The sequence below is a fragment of the Acinonyx jubatus genome, chromosome E3 (assembly GCF_027475565.1).
Source record: "Acinonyx jubatus isolate Ajub_Pintada_27869175 chromosome E3, VMU_Ajub_asm_v1.0, whole genome shotgun sequence".
Lineage (NCBI taxonomy): Eukaryota > Metazoa > Chordata > Mammalia > Carnivora > Felidae > Acinonyx > Acinonyx jubatus.
This window is the reverse complement of record NC_069398.1, coordinates 23,806,903-23,825,832: the sequence shown is the minus strand read 5'-3', so window position 1 is coordinate 23,825,832 and position 18,930 is coordinate 23,806,903. Positions and strand designations below refer to the sequence as shown.

The 18,930-nt window shown below is 45.6% G+C and overlaps 1 long non-coding RNA gene across 2 annotated transcripts in view; it reads right to left on the bottom strand.

Moving 5' to 3' along the window:
* Window positions 1–18,930, bottom strand: part of LOC106977508 (uncharacterized) — a 74,270-nt gene that overhangs the window by 12,491 nt on the left and 42,849 nt on the right. The window contains exons 3-4 of one of the 2 annotated variants that reach the window (XR_003414857.2): window positions 11,748–11,865; window positions 3,503–5,440 (exon numbers count right to left, since the gene is read on the bottom strand). This is a non-coding gene — a long non-coding RNA (uncharacterized LOC106977508). Of the gene's footprint in view, window positions 1–3,502; window positions 5,441–11,747; window positions 11,866–18,930 lie in introns of those variants that run through there. The other variant, XR_003414858.2, reaches the window with a different exon arrangement.

Here is an 18,930-nt window from a genome sequence, read left to right as displayed (position 1 = left end):
ACGCTCAGTTTTGCCTTTATTAACAATCTATATATACTCTACAATTTGCTTTTTGTTTGCTTCTTGTTTTTCACTGCTTAAGTAATGACATGGTGAACACCTTTGTGCATAAATATTCTTTTCTTTATTATTATTATTTTTTAAGAAGGCTTCACACCCAGCATGGAACCCAACACAGGGCCTGAACTCACAACCCTGAGATTAAGACCTGAACTGAGATCAAGACTCAGATGCCTAACCAACTGAGCCACCCAGGCGCACCTGTGCATAGATATTCTTTTGTATTTTTGGTTATTTACTTGGTGTAGACTATTTTTCAGAGGCATAATTATGTGGTCAAAGGATTTTAGAACATATTTGATTCCCCCCAAATCGAAGTCCTTAACTTGGGTCTATTACCAAAATTCTATTTATCATCAGAGTTTCCACCCTACACGTTACAATTTCTAGTTTTGTTCAGGTAAGTGATGTGTCTCTTAAGCATAGCCCCTGGCAAAGGATAACCATGAGGCTAAATGGTTTGCAAAAACTGATTGAAGTCATAGGTACAATGATCTTGACACTCCCGGCCAATATGGCCAGTCACCCATAGTGATCAGTCTAATCATGATTAAATACATAAAAGGGCAGCTAGCCTTTTAAATTTGACCACAAGATAGAGAACCAAACACAAGTTACTTAAATTTGGTTCTATGTGGTGGCATGTTGACCTAGACAAGTGATTATCAAGTGTGATTCCCAGACCAGCAGAATCACTGGCCTACAGAGGTCAGATATTGAGGGCTGACACCAATAGTGAGATGTAGGAATCAAAATCTTCAAACCTTAAAGTCTGACATGCTTTGCCTCACATCTAGCCCCAAGTGCTATCTGTGTGTGTCTGCTGCAAATATTTTGGCTTTCTCCAATTGATAAAAGAAAGGACAGAGAAAGGATATAAGATTAACGTTATGATAACCATTTGCGAGTAATCTGACATGGGAAAAGGAGGTAATAAATCACCAATATTATAAAACCACTCTTTGGTATTCAGGCCAGGCTGACTCTGGCAGGAGGGAGGTTGCTAAGGCTCAGAACACATAACATGCAAGTTCAATGTTCTCTCTGAACTGGGGTTTGAGAGAAAGGTCTTGGTACTTGCTTGGCCTGTTCACCTCTGGCCTCAAATAACCCTTATTATACATAGATTTGGGCTAGAGATGGGAAAATTAGAAGGCTCCTGAGACTCGTTTCTTGCACTTGAAGGCTACAGAGGCTACCATAGCGCCTGAGTAGCCATTGGCCAGTGGCCCATAATGAGTGACACTACGATAGCAGGGAACTGTGGTCATACAGCCTAGGAGAGGCATCCTCACAGAGGTCATGAATGTGTCTGAGGCTCCACAGAAGGACTGCATAAATAAGTTTTCCCTCACCTACCCCAGTAGTGCTAAGAGATACAAGTGTCATGGTCTCAGAAACAGAGTTTAGCTTGAACGTCCTGTGTTTGTTAAAAAATCATATAGGTGCTGGGGAATTTTAAATGCTTGTCAATGCTTCATAGTATAAGGGACCAAGACAAACTCTGGCATTTGAGAGGTTTCCCTAGAGTTCACAAGCTCTAACTTCTCTCTCACTATGGTGCATTTAGAGTGGGGATGGGTGGTTGGCTGTGGGGCAAGCTGATGAGGCCAAGGTCAGCCAACCCATGCAATGGTCTTGGCACTGTCTCCAAGTACTGACTACTGGAGGTTGGGAAAGGGAAGGGGGAAGGGAGGAGTAACAGAATAGTCATACCCAAGTCAAAAGGTAGGAAACGGGAGGCCGAAAAGGCCTTATAATGTGCAAAAAAGATAAGTCATCTGGGGCCAGAGGGAAGTTTAGTCCCCCTTTCCGAATTAAAGTAGGGTTCCCTGTCTGATCTATGATGGAGGGGTGAGGAGGGAAGAATGTGGGTCTCTAGAAGACCTCAAGAATGGGAACCCCACTTCTGGATGTGCAAAGTGCAAGTGTTTGTCTAAAATGCCCGGCTCCCGCTCCTGCCAGAACTTAATAATAATTATAAAGCACTATCCAAAAAAGAGGAAAACGCACCTGCATTTGTAATCCCAGATTCTTCCCAGATTTTACCAATTTGGGGGTACAAATGATGTTACATTAGTAGGTAATCCCAGCTGTATCTAGTGCCAAATCCCACCTGCATAACTGTCAGACTTCTGACCCTGTTGGCATTCCCCTCCCCATTAAGATCCCCCCGGGAGTGCTCAGAAGGTCTTCCAGGTCTGGCACACTGTCTGAACCCTGCTCCAAACTGTGACCTCAGCCTTCTCCTTGGGCCAAGAACTCTGGCAGGCCGCTCATGGCCGCCCACAAAGAGATCTGTTCTGAGACACCCTGTTACTCTACCAAGAGGAGCAAATAGCTCTTTGTCACTTGTCTGGTTTGGTCTGGGGCCTGGGAGAAATTAAGATATCCAGGCAAAAGAGCAATCTGGAATTCAGAGACCAGACGGGTCAGTACGTACTGTGTTTTTATGGGCACAAATATGTACTATGCAAACTGGCATTCCTAATAATTGCCTCTGATAAATAACAGTATGCTACAGTGCACTGTGGTTTCATCTTAGCTTTAAAATTAAGACACATAATATAACTCACACGTGCAATTTTTCAATTTTTCCCTTGCAGTTCATCTTCTCAGATTGTCAGAGATGATAATGATTATTGTTCGCTTGGGTAGCTCTGGCCTGGCGGAAGATCACAGAAGGAACAGACTAATAATAACATTAGCCCTTTACACTGGGTTCAGGGAGCAAAGCAATGCCTGTGGCCGAGGCTGGGGGTCGGGGGATCCTTGTGGAGGAGCTGTTTTGGAGACACTTGTCCACATTCCTAGAAAGAGAAAATTCCATCTAATAGATTGATCAACTCCCATGGTGGTATTGGTGAGCTATTTAAAAAAAATTTTGTTTTAATATTTACTTATTTTTGAGACAGAGAGAGACAGAGTGTGAGCCAGGGAAGGGCAGAGAGAGAGGGAGACACAGAATCTGAAGCAGGCTCCAGGTTCTGAGCTGTCAGAAACCCATGCGGGGCTCAAACCCACGAACTGTGAGATCATGACGTGAGCCTAAGTTGGATGCTTAACCGACTGAGCCACCCAGGCGTCCCCCCACCTTTTTTTTTTAAATGTTTATTTATTTTTGAGACAGACAGAGACAGAGAAGGAGCCAGGGAGGGGCAGAGAGAGAGGGAGACACAGTTGGTTAGCTATTTAAAAACATTTTTGGAGAGGGACACCTGGGTGGCTCAGTAGGTTAAGTGTCCAGCTCTTGATTTCAGTTCAGGTCATGATCTCAGTTTGTGGGTTCAAGCCCCACATCAGGCTCTGTGCTGATGGCATGGAGCCTGCTTGTGATTCTCTCTCTCTCCTCTCTCTCTCTCTGCACCTCCCCGCTTTCACTCTCTCTCTTTCAATCTCAAAAAAAATAAACATTAAAAGAATTTTTTTTTTTGCTTTTTAAAACTTTATTGAATTTTGGCTTAAAAAGTAATGCATAATTGTTTAAACAACTCAAATAATTCCAAGGCATATAATAGGCTCTCTTTTCCCCTTTAATTCCACCATTTTATTTGCCATTTTTCCTTCATTTATTTAAATACATGTAAACATAGTCATGTTTTTAGGGTTTTTTTTTCCATAACACAGATCTAATCATTAGATACTGATAGGTATGACTCTTGTGCCTGGAAAACAAACACAGCAGTGTTCCGAGTTGTGATAAATAACCAGAGCTATCATGTCAAAACATGGTACCTGCTGTGTGACAGGCGCTGTCCTCAGCTCCTTGGCTGTCACCTCATTTAGTCGTATAGCAAAGTTATGAGATACGTATTATTATTCCCATTTTACTAATGAGAAACCTGAGGGGTGCCTGGAGGGTTCGGTCGGTTAAGTGTCCAACTTTGGCTCAGGTCATGATCTCACAGCTCGAAGGGTTCGAGCCCCGTGTCGGGCTCTGTGCTGACAGCTCAGAGGCTAAAGCCTGCTTCAGATTCTGTGTCTCCCTCTCTCTCTCTGCCCCTCCCCTACTCATATTCTCCCTCTCTTTCTGTCTCTCAAATATAAAATAAAACATTAAAAAAATTACAAATGAGAAAACTGAGGCTAAGAGCAGTTAAGCCCAGCCATGGGGTCTGTGAGGACAGAAACCTTGATTTTTGTTCCCCACAGTCTCCCAGCACCCAGCATGGTGGCTGCAGGTAGCAGAGCTCGATGTGTAGATTTCGGCTATGCCGTGGTTGTGCGGGTCCGCGTGGACAGCCAGTGGTGGAGTAGGGCGTGAACCCAGCTCTCAGCTACCACATAACATCGACAGCCTTGAGGTAGTAGCACTGGAGAGAGGCTAGAGAACTTTGCACGTCGATCTCCCCTTAGCCCAGAAGACTCACAAGCAAGCTCCCCGCTTCTGAGCCTGCCCAGACTAGGGGTGGGGTGGGATCTCCCGGGCCCGGCAAGTGGAACTATGGCTCTGGTAGGGTTTCTTCCTCAGGGTCCTGCCCACAGTTTTATTCTAACACCCTCGTGAAAATGATTCTTGGTGCTCAGAATAGCTACAAAGGCAGGGATGCCTGGGTGGCTCTGTGGGTTGAGTGTTCTGACTCTTTTTTTTTTTTAATGTTTATTTATTTATTTTGAGAGAGAACACGAGTATAGGAGGGGAACAGAAAGAGAGGGAAAGATAGAATCCCAAGCAGGCTCCACGCTGTTAGCACTGAGCCTAATGCGGGACTCGATCCCACAAACCATGAGATCATGACCTGAGCCCAAATCAAGAGCCAGAGGCTTAACTGACTGAGCCACCCAGGTGCCCCAAGTGTCTGACTCTTGATTTGGGCTCAGGTCATGATCCCAGTGTCATAGGATCGAGCCCCACATTGGAGTCTGCACTGAGCATGGAGCTTGCTTAAGATTCTCTCTCTCCTCCCCTCTCCTCTGCTTGCGCTCTTTCTCTGTTCAAAAGAAAAAAAGAAAAAGACTATCTACAAAGGCAGACAAACAGCAGAGCCTTCTGGAGACTGGACGAGGATCAGTGCTTCTGCCTTGCTGATTGAGAAGAAACCAATGAAAAAGTGAATTGATGAACATGCTCTGGACAACCGTGGACTCTCAGGCACACTCACTAGAGTATCTCAGCTTACTCCCCGAATGGCAGGGTGATTTTGCAGATGAAGACACTGAGGCTCAATGAGGTACAAAGACCGTCCACAGCTCTAAGGCGGTGGACCCGCGTGGTCTGCCTGCCCGTTCAGGCTTCTCCTATAGTCAGCATTCAGAAAATGCCATCATGTTTCACTCAAGAGCTCAAGGCTGCCGTTTGTCAGCTCACAAGGGTGCACTGGGTCCATTTGCTCTGCCGTTAACTCCGGCCGCTGCTTCTCTAGATCTCAACAGCTAGAAGCTAAAAGAGCATAAGAAGAAATTAAAGATGCATACATGAGTTATTTTCCCACTATGATATTGCAAGAAAATAACGCTCCCAAGAACATGCCTGGTTTTATTTTTTGTTTGTTGGTTTTGGTTTTGGGAGCAAAAGCTTTGGAGAAAAAACCCCCATAAGATTGGGAGCAAAAGCTTTGGAGAAAAAACCCCCGTAAGATTGAAATGGACTGAAACCCAGGGAGGAGAAAGGGGCTGGCTGAACAGAGGAGGGGCAGCCTGCTTCCTGGAAGGAGCAGGGTTGGGAAGAAGAGCTTGTGATTTAAGGCAAGGAGGAGGGAACTCAACTGGCATCGTGGCTGGGCAGGGTGCCGAGGAAAGAGACGAAAGCAACATCCAAGTGGCCCCAGGTTGCACAGGATGAGGGACCCGAGAGGCTGCATGACCCAGAGGAAGAACGGAGGAAGGCCCCACAGGAGCAGTGTGGGACGTGAGAGAGCTCTAGCAATGCAGGTGGGCTCTCTGGAAATTGGAGTCATGGGTGGAGGGCTGGAGTCCTGCAGTCTGGGCGCCGAGATCCGCTAGGAGCTCCCGCACGCACGGGCGGCTTGCGAGGAAGGCACCATTTCCCGGGATGTGCCAGATAGCAGCATTTTCACTATTGTCACGTCAACTTACACCCCGCTTGTAGCTGGGGGCTGAGAATCCTGGCAAAGAGAAGGCACACTATTTCCGTTTTGTTGTTGTTGTTGTTTTGCCACAATTGCATACACTGCCTGAAACTCACTCATTAAAAAAGGCCAACATCTTAAAAGCTGCATGTGAATGTTTCTGAGCTGAGTAGTTGTTTGAGGCTTGATGGTACATTTTTTGGGCCAGCCCCCTAACAGGCTTCCCGCCTGTCCTTCTCCCACCCCCTCACCCCTCCACAACACACACGGGCACAGCCAGCACCTGACACGACTGCCCCTCGGGTTACACTTTCTCATCTCCCTCCTGTCGGGCCTTGTCCGAATTAAGTGAAACCCACTGGTCCCAAGGACGGTGCTGTGCTGTTCCTCCACTCAGCAGCTTGTTAATACTGAAGAGAAGGATTACATTTGAAAGCAAGTACTGCCCTTATCTTATTGTGATGCTGTTCTCTGATTCTCCTGCACTGCTTTGAATAATCAGTATTCAGGGGTGGGGGGAAAGAAAGAAAGAAAGAAAGAAAAAAACCTCTCCATTGGCCTTCAGCGTGGTGGCTCCAATGAGCTGTCACAAACAGCGTTCCGTAACAAATGAGATTATACCTCTCTTCATTATCCACCCTTTTCAGCGCATACAGTAGCAATGCGGAGACCTTCAGGGATCACGTCAACCAAATCCCAAGTTAGAGATGTTTAAATTCAAAAATCCACACTCCGTTGCACCTGTTCTTTCCCGGCTACCGTGGTGAATTTGGGGTTTACATAGAACTCCTTGAAAATTTATTTTAAAGTAAATGGAGGCTTGTTTCACGATTGAAAAGTTATTTCAACATGCATCCGAGACAGCATGGCCGCAAATGGAGTATAAAGGCAAGAGGATCCTGACTTGAGATTTTCGTTTTAGCCTGGCGCATTCAAAGCAGTAATCTACGTTGTGCCCAGCCAAGTGGTGAGAGACTAGGTTAGAAAGATTAAAGGATTATTTTTTTTAATCCACTGGAACTCCAGCCACGGCCCCTCTCTCAGTAACATTAATAACTATAATGGACTGCATTCACATACCTCTTTTCTTCAAGACTCTCAAAATGTTTTTGCCAAATAGAACTCACCAAATTGCAGATGAATTTAAAGAGATCACCTGGACAAACTCCTTATATAAAGTGGAAGCTTGAGGCCCAGGGAAGTTCACTGACTTGGTCCGGGTCTTGCGTCCACTTTCTGACAAGGCAGAGAGCTCAAACCCAGGCCCTCAGGTTTTTCGGCCTGGGGTGTTCTTCCCCCAACACCCTGGCTCCTCAAAATATGGTCGTGGACATGCTGCATCCACTTGTCAGAGAAGCAGAGTCCCAGGCCCCATCCCAGACCTGCGGAATCCAAATCCGCATTTTTTAAGGTTTTTCTTTTTAAGTTTATTTATTTATTTTAAGAGAAAGAGAGTGTGAGCGGGGGAGGGTCAGGGAGAGGGAGGGAGGGAGGGAGGGAGGGAGGGAGGGAGAGAGAGAGAGAGAGAGAGAGAGAGAGAGAGAGAGAGAGGGAATCCCAAGCAGGCTCCGCACTGCCAGTGCAGAGCCTGACATGGGGCTCAATCTCACAAACCATTGAGAGCTGACATCAAGAGTCGGACGCTTAACCGACTGAACCACCCAGGCGCCCCTAGATCTGCATTTTTAACAAGAGTCCTCAGTGTCCGTGTGCATATTAAAGTCCCAGAAGCCCTGCTTTACATCTAACTGTCACTGTCCACAGCACTATGACCTTTGCACTTGACATCAGCCCATTTTCTGGACATTCCCAAGAAAGTCCAATAAAATAAGTACAGTAATGGTGTGGGAAGAACATTCTTTACCGAAAGAAAAGTGTTATAGTGACATCTGATCATAGCAAGGGAAGAAAAAGTTCAGAAGAGGATCCTTGTGGAGTTTTCATGGAGTCTTATGCTGGGCACCTGCAAAAATACGGTCCTTGTCCTGAACAAGCTTATACTTGGGTAGGAGACTGAAATCTAGAGCCTGGGAGCAAAAATAGACCATTCAATTCTAAATCAGGATGTAGAGTCTAGAGAGACGTCCAGCGAGTCACCCCTAACTTATCCTCCTTTTTGTTGCCAAAGAGAAATTTCTACTCTGCGATTTTGACTGACTCTCAGGCTTCAGTGACCCACTACTGCCTGCAGGGTAAAGTGCAAAGTCCCCTGAATAGCTCCTGGGAGCCCCTCTTCAGCCTCAGCACTCTCTTTCCCATCACCCCTTTTCATGCCCCTATGCCCCAGAAACACTAAGTTACTTGCGGTTAGTTCCCTAATCTGCCTGCCTTCATTCATCCCAGAACGTCTGCAAGAGGCTTTCCCCATGAATGCATTTTTTCTTCTGCATCCCCTTATCTGGCTAATCTTTCTCATCCTTATGGTCTCTGGTGACTGTGCTCACATTATGCCCTGACTTATAGACTAAATGTTTGAGCTCTCCCAAAATTCCTGTATTGGAGCTCCAACCCCCAATGTGATGATATTTGGAGGTAGGGCCTTCGAGAAGTAATTAAGTCTAGATGAGGTCATGAGGCCTCAGGATGGAGTTGACACCTTTTCTAAAATGGGGAAGAGATGCCAGGGCGCTGTCTCTATAGCATGAGAACTCACAGCAAGAAGGCAGCTCTCTGCAAGCCTGCAAGGGGGCTCTCGCCATTAACCAAATCTGCCAGCACTTTGATCTTGGACTCCACAGCCTCCAGAACTATGAGAAGTAACTGTTCGTCTGTTGTTTAAGCCACTCTGTCTGTGGTATTTTGTTAAAGCATCCTGAACAGGACTGAGATACCCGGTGTTCATAACTACAATGCTCGCTGATTTTTACTCATCTGTCTTCCCACAAATGGCAGACTCCATGAGGCTGGGGCACATGTCTCTCATTCAATATTCCAGAACGTTGAGACCAGCACATAGAACACACTCCATCAATGCTGAATGAAACAGAGTGCATGTGAACAAATCTGTACATGCAGGAGATAGAATTTGAGCTGAGCCCCGAAAGGTTTTAAAGGCTATGGAGGGAAGGGGCACCTGGGTGGCTTAGCTGTTTGGGCCTCTGACTCTTGATTTCAGTTCAGGTCATCATCCCGGGGCCATGGGATTGACCCCTGAGTCAGGCTCCGTGCCGAGAGTGCAGAACCTGCTTGAAATTCTCTCTCCTTCTCTCTCTGCCCCTCTCCCAGTCATGCTTTCTCTCTCTCTCTGAAAATAAATAAATAAACTTTTTTAAAAACAGGTTATGGAGGGGCGCCTGGGTAGCTCAGTCAGTTGAGCATCTGACTTCAGCTCAGGTCATGATCTCGTGGTCTGTGAGTTCGAGCCCCGTGTCAGGCTCTGTGCTGACAGCTCGGAGCCTGGAGTCTGCTTCGGATTCTGTGTCTCCTCCTCTCTCTGCCCCTCCCCTGCTCATGCTGTCTGTTTCTCAATAATAAATAAATGTTAAAAAAATTTAAAAAAAAAGGTTATGGAGGGGAGGAAAGGTATGAGTGTAGACACAGAAACAAACGTGGTGGGTGCATGAATGAATGCATGGAGAGAACAAGGGAAGTGAGAAGGATATCAAGGATTTGTCTAAGACAGTGAGAAGAGAAAATGGGATTTGAGGTTGAGAAAAGGAAGTTGATTTTTTATTGTTACTGCTGCCAATTTTTAAATTATTTTACCAAAGTATAATATAGGTACAGTAAACTACATGTACATTGAGAGTGTGCTTTGATTAATTTTCACATACATATACTGTTCTAGGCTGAATTATGCTGTCTCCTTGTCAAAATTCATGTTGAAATCCCGAACCCTCCAGTACCTTCGGATGTGACTGTATTTGGAGATAGGGTCTTTAAGGACCTAAATAAGTTAAAGTGAGATCATTAGGATGGGCCCGAATCCATAATGACATCATTATGGTGTCCCTGTAAGCAAAGGAGGATAGGACACAGTCCTAAGAACAGATCAGGCACAGATACACACAGAGAGAAGACCACGTGAGCACACGGGGTGAAGACGGCTGTCTGCAGGCCAAGGAGAGAGGCCTCAGAAGGAATCAACCATGCCCACACCTTGATCTGGGAATTCCAGCCCCCAGGACCAGGAATAAACCTCTGTTGTTTAAGCCCCCCAGTCTGTGGTGTTCGTTACAGCAGCGTAAGGAGACTGATAACCCACGCCATGGAAGCACCCTCCAGATTGAAATCCAAAACATTCCCAGCACACCAAAAAGGAGCCTGAATTCAACTGCAGTGACAGTTGGATGTCATTTTTGGCTCCTAAGCGGGAGACTTGCCAAGGCAAAATGGAATTTTAGGAAGATTAGAGTAGGAAGAGGGGACTAGGATGAGCTGGCAGTAGGGATAGTGAAGATGAGTAGGGGAGAGAAAGAGACGGTGGGGGAAAGATCCAGAATCTTGCTGAAGTCAGGAAATCCACGAGAGGGTGGCGGTGAAGGAGATTAAAGGGCATTTTATTTTTTTATTTTTAAAAAAAATTTTAATGTTTATTTTTGAGAGAGAGACACACACACAGAGCATGCATGGGGGAGGGGCAGAGAGAGAGGGACACACAGAATCTGAAGCAGGCTCCAGGCTCTCAGCTGTCAGCACAGAGCCCCATGTGGGGCTCAAACCCACGGACCACAAGATCATGGCCTGAGCTGAAGTCGGACACCTAACCGACTGAGCCACCCAGGTACCCCTTAAAGGGCATTTTAAAGAGCTGGGGAAATAGCAATGGGGAACGAGGGGACTCCAAAGTCTTTGTCTAGGAGACTAACGTGAGAAAGTACTGATGACCAATGTTGGATGTTTTGGGGGAAAAGGTCAGCTGGCATGGGAGACCATGAGTGCCACACTGGGTTTGGGTGGATATGACATGCCCAAATGGTTTAAGCACAACCCTGGAGCCTAAGGGAAGCCAGGATAGGACTGTAATGCGACTGGGTTTAGAGACGTGGACTGTGTGTGGAGAGGAGGCCAAACGAACACAGTAACAAAATAATAATACCAGCCAGTGTGTATTAAGTGCTTACTTCCTGGAAGGTGTTGCGCTAAAGGCTTTTCCATAGGCGACCTCATTTACTCCTCACAATGGTCCTTGAGGGAACACTCTATCATTATCATTGTTTGACTAAGAAGGAAACTGAGGCACAGAGAGACGAAGTAACTTGTCTAAGGCCACACAGCCAATAAATGGTAGATCTGGTTTTGAACTCAGGCACACAGACACCAGTTCACCGAACTTAGTGCACTTGGAAGAAAGAGAAGGCAGCTGAAGAGAAGACCGTCTGACCTTTTTGACCTTTTCTTTTTTTTTTTTTTTTTTTAATCTCCCGGTCTCCAAACAAGCTAAACTCATTCTATTCCATTCCATTGTTTAAAATGCCTCAAACTCAAACTATGGTGCTGATGCCTTCAGAAATGGACAAGGTTTACCTTCAATAAGTTTCTCCTGATGCCTAACCTCGAACACCCTGGCTGTATTTTAGTAAAGGACGCTGCCTCCCCTCTGTTCTGCTGCCCGGGGAGCTTGGGTCAGCTGCCTGGCTTTATTATCATCTCACATCCCTGAAAGACAGTATATTTACTGGCAGCTGTTGCAATTACTTACAAATGTGAACTTCTTACCCTATTCCCTCGCTTCTGGCGGAAGCTCCTCCTCCACGGTCACTTTTCTCTGGGACCGCTCTGCTTTCTTCATGTCTCTGGCACGTGGAACCCCAGGATAGCTCATAGTCTCCGCGGTCTAGAGGAAGACAAGATTACATTTCCATGAATGTGCTTCCACGCCTGTTTTGCAATTTCAGAGTTGTCCACAGGCCTGAAGAAATATCTTCTACTGAAGCAAATAAAAGACACTGACAGGTGCGAAACTCTGAACCAACAGGATTCAGCCAAGAGGGTCTCTAGGCCTTTCTCTTCATACGATTTTGTCTCCTCTCTTACTGTGTTCCAGATTCATCTCTCTGTGAGTTATTTTTTAAACTTTTTTGCTTCTGATAATTGTGCCTTTATAAAATAGCCCCTCATGTGCATCCAGCAAATGTGCAAACTGTTTCATAATTAAAGAGAGTTCTGTTCCCTGAAACCTGGCATGTGTGGTTAAAATACATGATTTGCGCGGTGTTTTAGTGGAATGTGTGCCTAAAGGGCCAGAGCCCCATTCAGGACCAACAGCTGAATCGAGGCTCAGAGCAGCCAAGCATTATGTGTGAAGACCTACATGGCCACTATCAACTTATTGTATTTAATTTTGACTAAGAAAAATCCATTCCTTTCAGTGACGCAGCAGGATTCTTTGGAAAGACAGAAAAGGGCCATTTGGGGGAAAACAAAATGCTAAATCTAGAAATATTCTGGATTCCTAATTGTTCGTTTTCTCCCCCACGTCATCTGAGAGACATTTCTTGTTCCATAGCAGGTGTCTGGCCATGAATATCATAACTTAATTAATTATCATGGCTATTTACGGGTATGACTAGCCTATAGAATGTTCATCATACCAACAATTACTATGAAAAGGAATGAACTGCACATGCGTGGGACTTTATGCTTCACAAGATAATTTCCCTTGGTTAATTTTACTTTAGACTTTCCCAATGACCCTGAGGCAGGCAGGGTAGGTTTTAGCATTCCCATTTTATAGGTAAGGACGTTGAAGCACACAGACAGATGAAGTGTTTCCAAAAAATATACTCTCGTTGGAGGGTAAAGGCTCCCAGGCCACATTTGCTTGTAGATTTCCAGGAGAATGAATACAAGCTCAAGAGTTACGATTTATCTCCAGAGTTGAAGTACTTAAACTATCTATACCCGGAGAGTGGCTATGTGGTCGAGTGAACGCTCTCAACACCCAGCTGTTCCCTATCTTGTAGATGAAATCAGCTGAGAAAAGTGCCATCACATTTGCTACCTGAAGAGTCCAAATTTGATATGTGGAGCTGTCTGATAAACTTCAGTTTTGAGGCTAAAAAGTCCTCAAATTTTCAGAACATTTTTGCCTCATTTAGGTAATGCAGTAAAATGGTTTTAGTGTATTCTTTCCATTGATAAGTGTGGGTGATCCATTTCCTTTGTGAGTGTCAAGTCACATTCACATTTGGGTTGCACCTTAGTTTGTCAAGGCATATTCACTTAGAATAGTTTATACTGTCATAGACTCTGTTGGGGTTCCTAGGCTGGGAATCCCGGTGAATTCCAACTTGGACTCATAATAATATTCCCAATAATTGAAAACCAAGGTACAATTAATAAGCAGTACTTATGGTATGCCCACCACATGGCAGGCACCACCCTAAGTGCTAGGGGTACAATGATAAGAAAAAGCAGGGGCACCTGGGTGGCTCAGTCAGTTAAGCATCCGACTTCAGCTCAGGTCATTATCTCATGGCTCATGAGTTTGAGCCCCGCATGGAGCTCTCTGCTCTCAGCACCGTGCGCAATTTGGCTCCTCTGTCCCCCTTTCTCTCTGCTCCTCCCCTGCTTGCACGTTCCCTCTCAAAAATAAATAAACATTAAAAAATTAAATTGAATTAAAAAAATATGTCAGGTTTTTAAAAACATGCCAGGTGTTTTTTGTTGTTGTTGTTTTAATGAAATGAAGAAGAACACGATACTCTGGGAGCCTAGAATATGGTTTGTCAACAAGACCCACCACAGCTTTCCTGGGGGAAGTAAAATGATCTGAGGAGACAGGAGGTAAGTGAATGGAAAGGAGAAAGATCAATGTTCCAGGCAAAGGGCAGAGGATGTGAAAAGGTCCTGGGGTGGGAGGAAGCTCAACATGATGACTGGAGGTCAAGTCATGCAATTAGATGGCAGAGCCTGGAAGACTGCAATTCAGTGTGAATATTAAGAAGTTGCTCCTACATGAACGTTTTAAATTTTAATTCTGTTTTTTAAAGTTTATTTATTTATTTTTGAGAGAGAGACAGAGACAGAGAGAGACAGAGAAAGAGAGTGTGTGTGTGTGAGCAGGGGAGGGGCAGAGAGAAAGGGAGAGAGAGAATCCCAAGCAGGCTATGCACTGTCAGTACAGAGCCTGATGTGGGGCGCAAACTCATGAACCATGAGATCGTGAACTGAGCCAAAACCAAGAGCTTGACCCTTAACTGACTGAGCTACTCAGGCGCCCCTGTTTTAAATTCTATTTTTTTTTTAATGTTTGTTCATTTATTTTTAATTTTTTTTATGTGCTTTATTTACTTTTGAGAGAGAGAGAGAGAGAGACAGAGTATGAGCGGGGAGGGCAGAGAGAGAGGGAGACAGAATCCAAAACAGGCTCCAGGCTTTGAGCTGTCAGCACAGACCTGACGTGAGGCTCAAGTTCATGAACTGTGACATCATGACTGGAGCTGAAGTCAGCTGCTCAACCAACTGAGCCACCCAGGAGCCCCTTAAATTTTAATTCTAATAACAATGAGAAGCCAAAAAAGGCTTTCAACATGGGGAGAGGTAGGCACAATTTGAGCTGTACTTTGGGAAGATTATTTCAGATTTGATGTAGAAGACACATTGAAGGAGCCCAAGATGGATGTGATTGAATAGTTAGATGAATGTTGTAGAAGTCCACGTGGAAGAGGATGGACTGTGGAGGTGGAAATGGGAGAGCAGATGAATTTGAGATGTTTAGTAGGTAAACTTGATGAGAGTAGAGGACAAATTGAATATGGGGGTGAGAAGGAAGAAGTAAAGGGCAACCCCCGCCGAACATTCCAGGCTTGTGCAACTAGGTCCATGGTTGTACCATGGAAAGTACTTTAAGAAGTCTAGGTTTGTGGGATGAACATCATGAGTTTGTTTGAGATTTGTTGAGTTTCATATTCTAAGATACCCAACAAAAGGGCCACACTGGGCTGATCACAGGAGGCAGAAGACAAGGTCTGGGCTGGGGACACAAACTTGTGAGTCATTCTCACGCAGAGCCATAGATGTGGACAAGGAAATATTGCTCAGAGAGACAGATCATAAAGTGAGAAGAAAAGAGGGTTCTATAAAGAGCCTTGGAGAATTCTGACATTTAATGGTCAGGCAGAAGACTCTAAAAGGAGAGAAAGAGTGTACAAAAGCTAGGAAGAATGCAGGAGACCTTGGTCTGATGGTAGGTAAACAGATTTTCAAGAATGAGGGAACTGGGGCACCTGGGTGGCTCAGTTGGTTGAGCATCTGACTTCGGCTCAGGTCATGATCTCACGGCTTGTGAGTTCAAACCCCGCATCAGGCTCTGTGCTGACAGCTCAGAGCCTGGAGCCTGCTTCTGCGTCTCCCTCTCTCTCTGCCCCAACCCACTCTCATTCTGTCTCTGTCTCTCTCAAAACTAAATATTCTTTAAAAATTAAAAAAAAAAGAATGAGGGAACTGAGTCAAGTAGTGCTGGGAGGTTAAATGCGGTAAGAACTAAAAAATACATCCACTGCTATGGAGATCATTGGTGACCTTGAGAATGGGAGCCAGAAGCCAGAAGTGCCATGGATTGAAGACAGAGTGGCAGATGAGGATATGCAGACCATAAAATGGACAGCAATTTCAGTGTTTGGTTTTGAAGCACAATTAATGTCTAAGGCACATGCAATCAAAGAATGTAATGCGGGGTGCCTGGATGGCTCAGTCAGTTAAGCATCTGACTTTGGCTCAGGTCATGATCTTGCTGGGTTTGTGAGGTCGAGCCCCATGTTGGGCTCTGTGCTGACAGCTCAGAACCTGGAGCCTCCTTCAGATTCTGTGTCTCCTCCTCTCTCTGCCCCTCCCATGCTCATGCTCTGTCTCTTTCTGTCTCAATAAATGTTAAAAAATAAAAAAAGAATGTAACACAAATAATGAAAACCTGTTTTTAGTTTGAATTTGAAAATATGCAATGAGCAAAGCAAACTTTGTTTTCCAGCTTTCCTCCCCTCTTTCTTCTGCTACCTTCTCCTCCAGACATCCAAACTGCTCTCAATCCAGTGTGACTTTCCAGGCTGACCCCATGTCCTCTGGCCAGTTGACTCCCTGCCTCCACCCACTCCTTAGCCCCCCCAAAACTGCTTGGTAAACTAATTCTCACTGGGCTGAAAATGAATGGTAGCTGCTGTGTGTGTTAACCCTCTGGGTTTGCTTTTTCACCAGGGACAATTCCCTAACAAGTCTGAAAGACTGGGGATATAGTTTAGGAAAGGCAAGTGTGAAGTAAGGGACTGCAGTGAGGAGATAGTATTATGGAGTGAAACTAGCACTAACTTACTAGATCATCTCAAAGAAGTTGTGTCGTCTCCCTGGGAGCCCCATTTTTCATTTGTCAACTCTGGGGCTGAATTATACCTCCAGGCTGTAGATTATACCTTCCAGCCCCTTGGCAAACCCGGAACCAGTCAATGGCATGGCTCCTTGGGCATGGGAAGAAAGGAGAGAAGGAATGCGGAGAGAGAAACAGGCATTCCTCCTGCCTCCAAGAAAATGGTTTAAAGTTAGGTTGAACTAGAATTGAATCAATTGAGGTGTGTAAATCGCATCGTATTTTAAGCGCTCAGAAGTTTTTTTTTTAATGTTTTATTTTTGCGAGAGAGAGAGAGAGAGAGAGAGAACAAGTGGGGGAGGGGAAGAGAGAGAAGGAGACCTAGAATCCGAAGCAGGCTCCAGGCTCTGAGCAGTCAGCACAGAGCCTGACACAGGGCTCGAACCCACGAACCATGAGAACAAACCTGAGCCGAAGGCGGATGCTTACCAACTGAGCCACCCAGGTGTCCAGAAAAGTCCTCTTAAAAAAAAAAAAAAAAAAAAAAAAGAACGCCTGAAGGCAATCTTCAGTAAAGTGAAGAGTCCTTTGTAGAAGGCATAAATGCCCCTGGATTTATCCCTTTTTAATCACCTAGACGTTCATCTGTCAGGATTCCATAAAGCACTAGGTACATTTGTGCTTAATAACAATGTATACTAAAGAAATGGTCGAGATGCTCTGATAAAGATGAATGCTTGACTTCCTCTTTTAAGTCTTTCTTCCACTGCATTTCGCTTTGAAAACCACTTTTCCCTTTGCACTCCAGCTTTTGAAATAGGTCCTTACAAAGTCACTTCATGCAACAGACAGTGCAGAAGGGCTGTTACCAGAAGCGGGATATGACACGCATCCAAAATACTCCTTCTAATTAAGAACCATAGTCTGGAGACAGGTGGACGGTGTGTGAGAGGGGGAGCAGCTCTGCGTCTGAGCTCTGGTTTGGGGAAAGGCATTCCAGGAAGCTCGGAGAGGCTTCAGTGTTTCTGTCCTCGCTGGCTTCTGCTCCCGAAGCTGGCCGGCACTCTGGCCCTCCATTATACTCACCACGTTCTTCACTTTGAGAAGACAAGCTGTCCAAGTTAATCCATTAGGTAGCCTTCTGCGTTAACACCAAACACATGGCACTCCATGCTTCATTAGTACGGACAAGGTGTTTCGGTCACTGTGTCCCTGTGTAGAGCATGCTGGGGTGGCTGCCGTCAAACAAATGCCTTCATGTCTTGCACCTTCCTTAACACACGGCCTCAGCCCACAGCCGCTCTGCTCACTCAACGAACCTGGACAAAACCTTCTGATCTCCTGCCAGCAGCCACTTCTGGCTTGATTAATACTTCCGTCTTACTCTGTGCCAGGCCAAACTGAGCTGGCCTCCTCCGGGGTTTGCTGCCCATCCAGAAGAGCAAGAGCTGTGCAGCTGGGCAGATCTGTCGGCCCAGGGCCGGCACTCAAGACGAGATGATTAGGGCAGATAATGATGAATGAAGCACCCCCAGGTGAAAAATGGCTTCTTTGGAATCCTTATTGATCTGCCAGCTGAGGTTTTTTTCATGTGGAACCTAAATTTGACATTTCAAATTGAACGTGACTCTCGTAATTGCAGACCTGGCAGTGATTTTAGATGGAGTCTAGGGCATGGCCTAGATAGGGAAACTGAGGCTCAAAGCATGGAAATGACTTGCCCAAAGTAACAGAGAATCAGTGGCAAAGCCAGGGCTAGGACTCAGGTCTGATGCTCAGGTCAGTACCCCAGGCTGCAGGACCACTTCCTTCTGCGGGACCCAGGTTCTATCAATGAGTTAATGTTGTATCCCCTTTGGTATAAAAGACAAGATCATGCCATATTAATTTAATCTGGACCTTGGCTCCAAAAAAGGCAGTCAAATGAAGATGGACAGCAGGAGGCATGGTGCTTGGAGAGAGGGGAACCAGTCTTATAAGGAGTAGCCAGCCAAGAAACTGCCACTCTCACCCTTAAATGCCTGTGCTGGTGAAAGACCCAAGATGGTGCCTCAAATGCAAAGTCTCCTTTTGGAAAGGGTTCACTTCTGTAAGAGGCATTTCACCTTGGAATGTATTTGTCCAAGAAGTGAGGAATAGGAGAATGAATGAAGGTCCACCAGGGGGACCTGACAGTCCGAGGGAATGGGGAACAGTACCCCCCGGAAATCCAGTAAAAGCACATAGGATGGGAAGAAATACAAATTGCCTGGAAGCATAGTAAGGCAAGTCCCTCCCACAGAGTATGAGACGTCCAGATTCCCCAGTTCAAATGCAAGCCACCCTGGGAGCCCTTACCAGCCTCATCTCAGTGATCAGTTAGCACTCTGGTGTGCATTACCAACACAGGGTTCCTAGCCCTCAAGTATATGGACCAAGGAAGAGGGCTTCATGGTCAAGGCTCCACAAAGACCCACTCTGTCTGCTCCATAGTCCAGACCACCAATCGTGGAGCTGTGACACATGGAAATGCATCCCATCATCTTCCCATTCTCACCAAAGGTTTTTGGACCCCCTTGCCAAGAGAGAGGACCAACTGAGGAGAATCACCAGGAAGCCAGC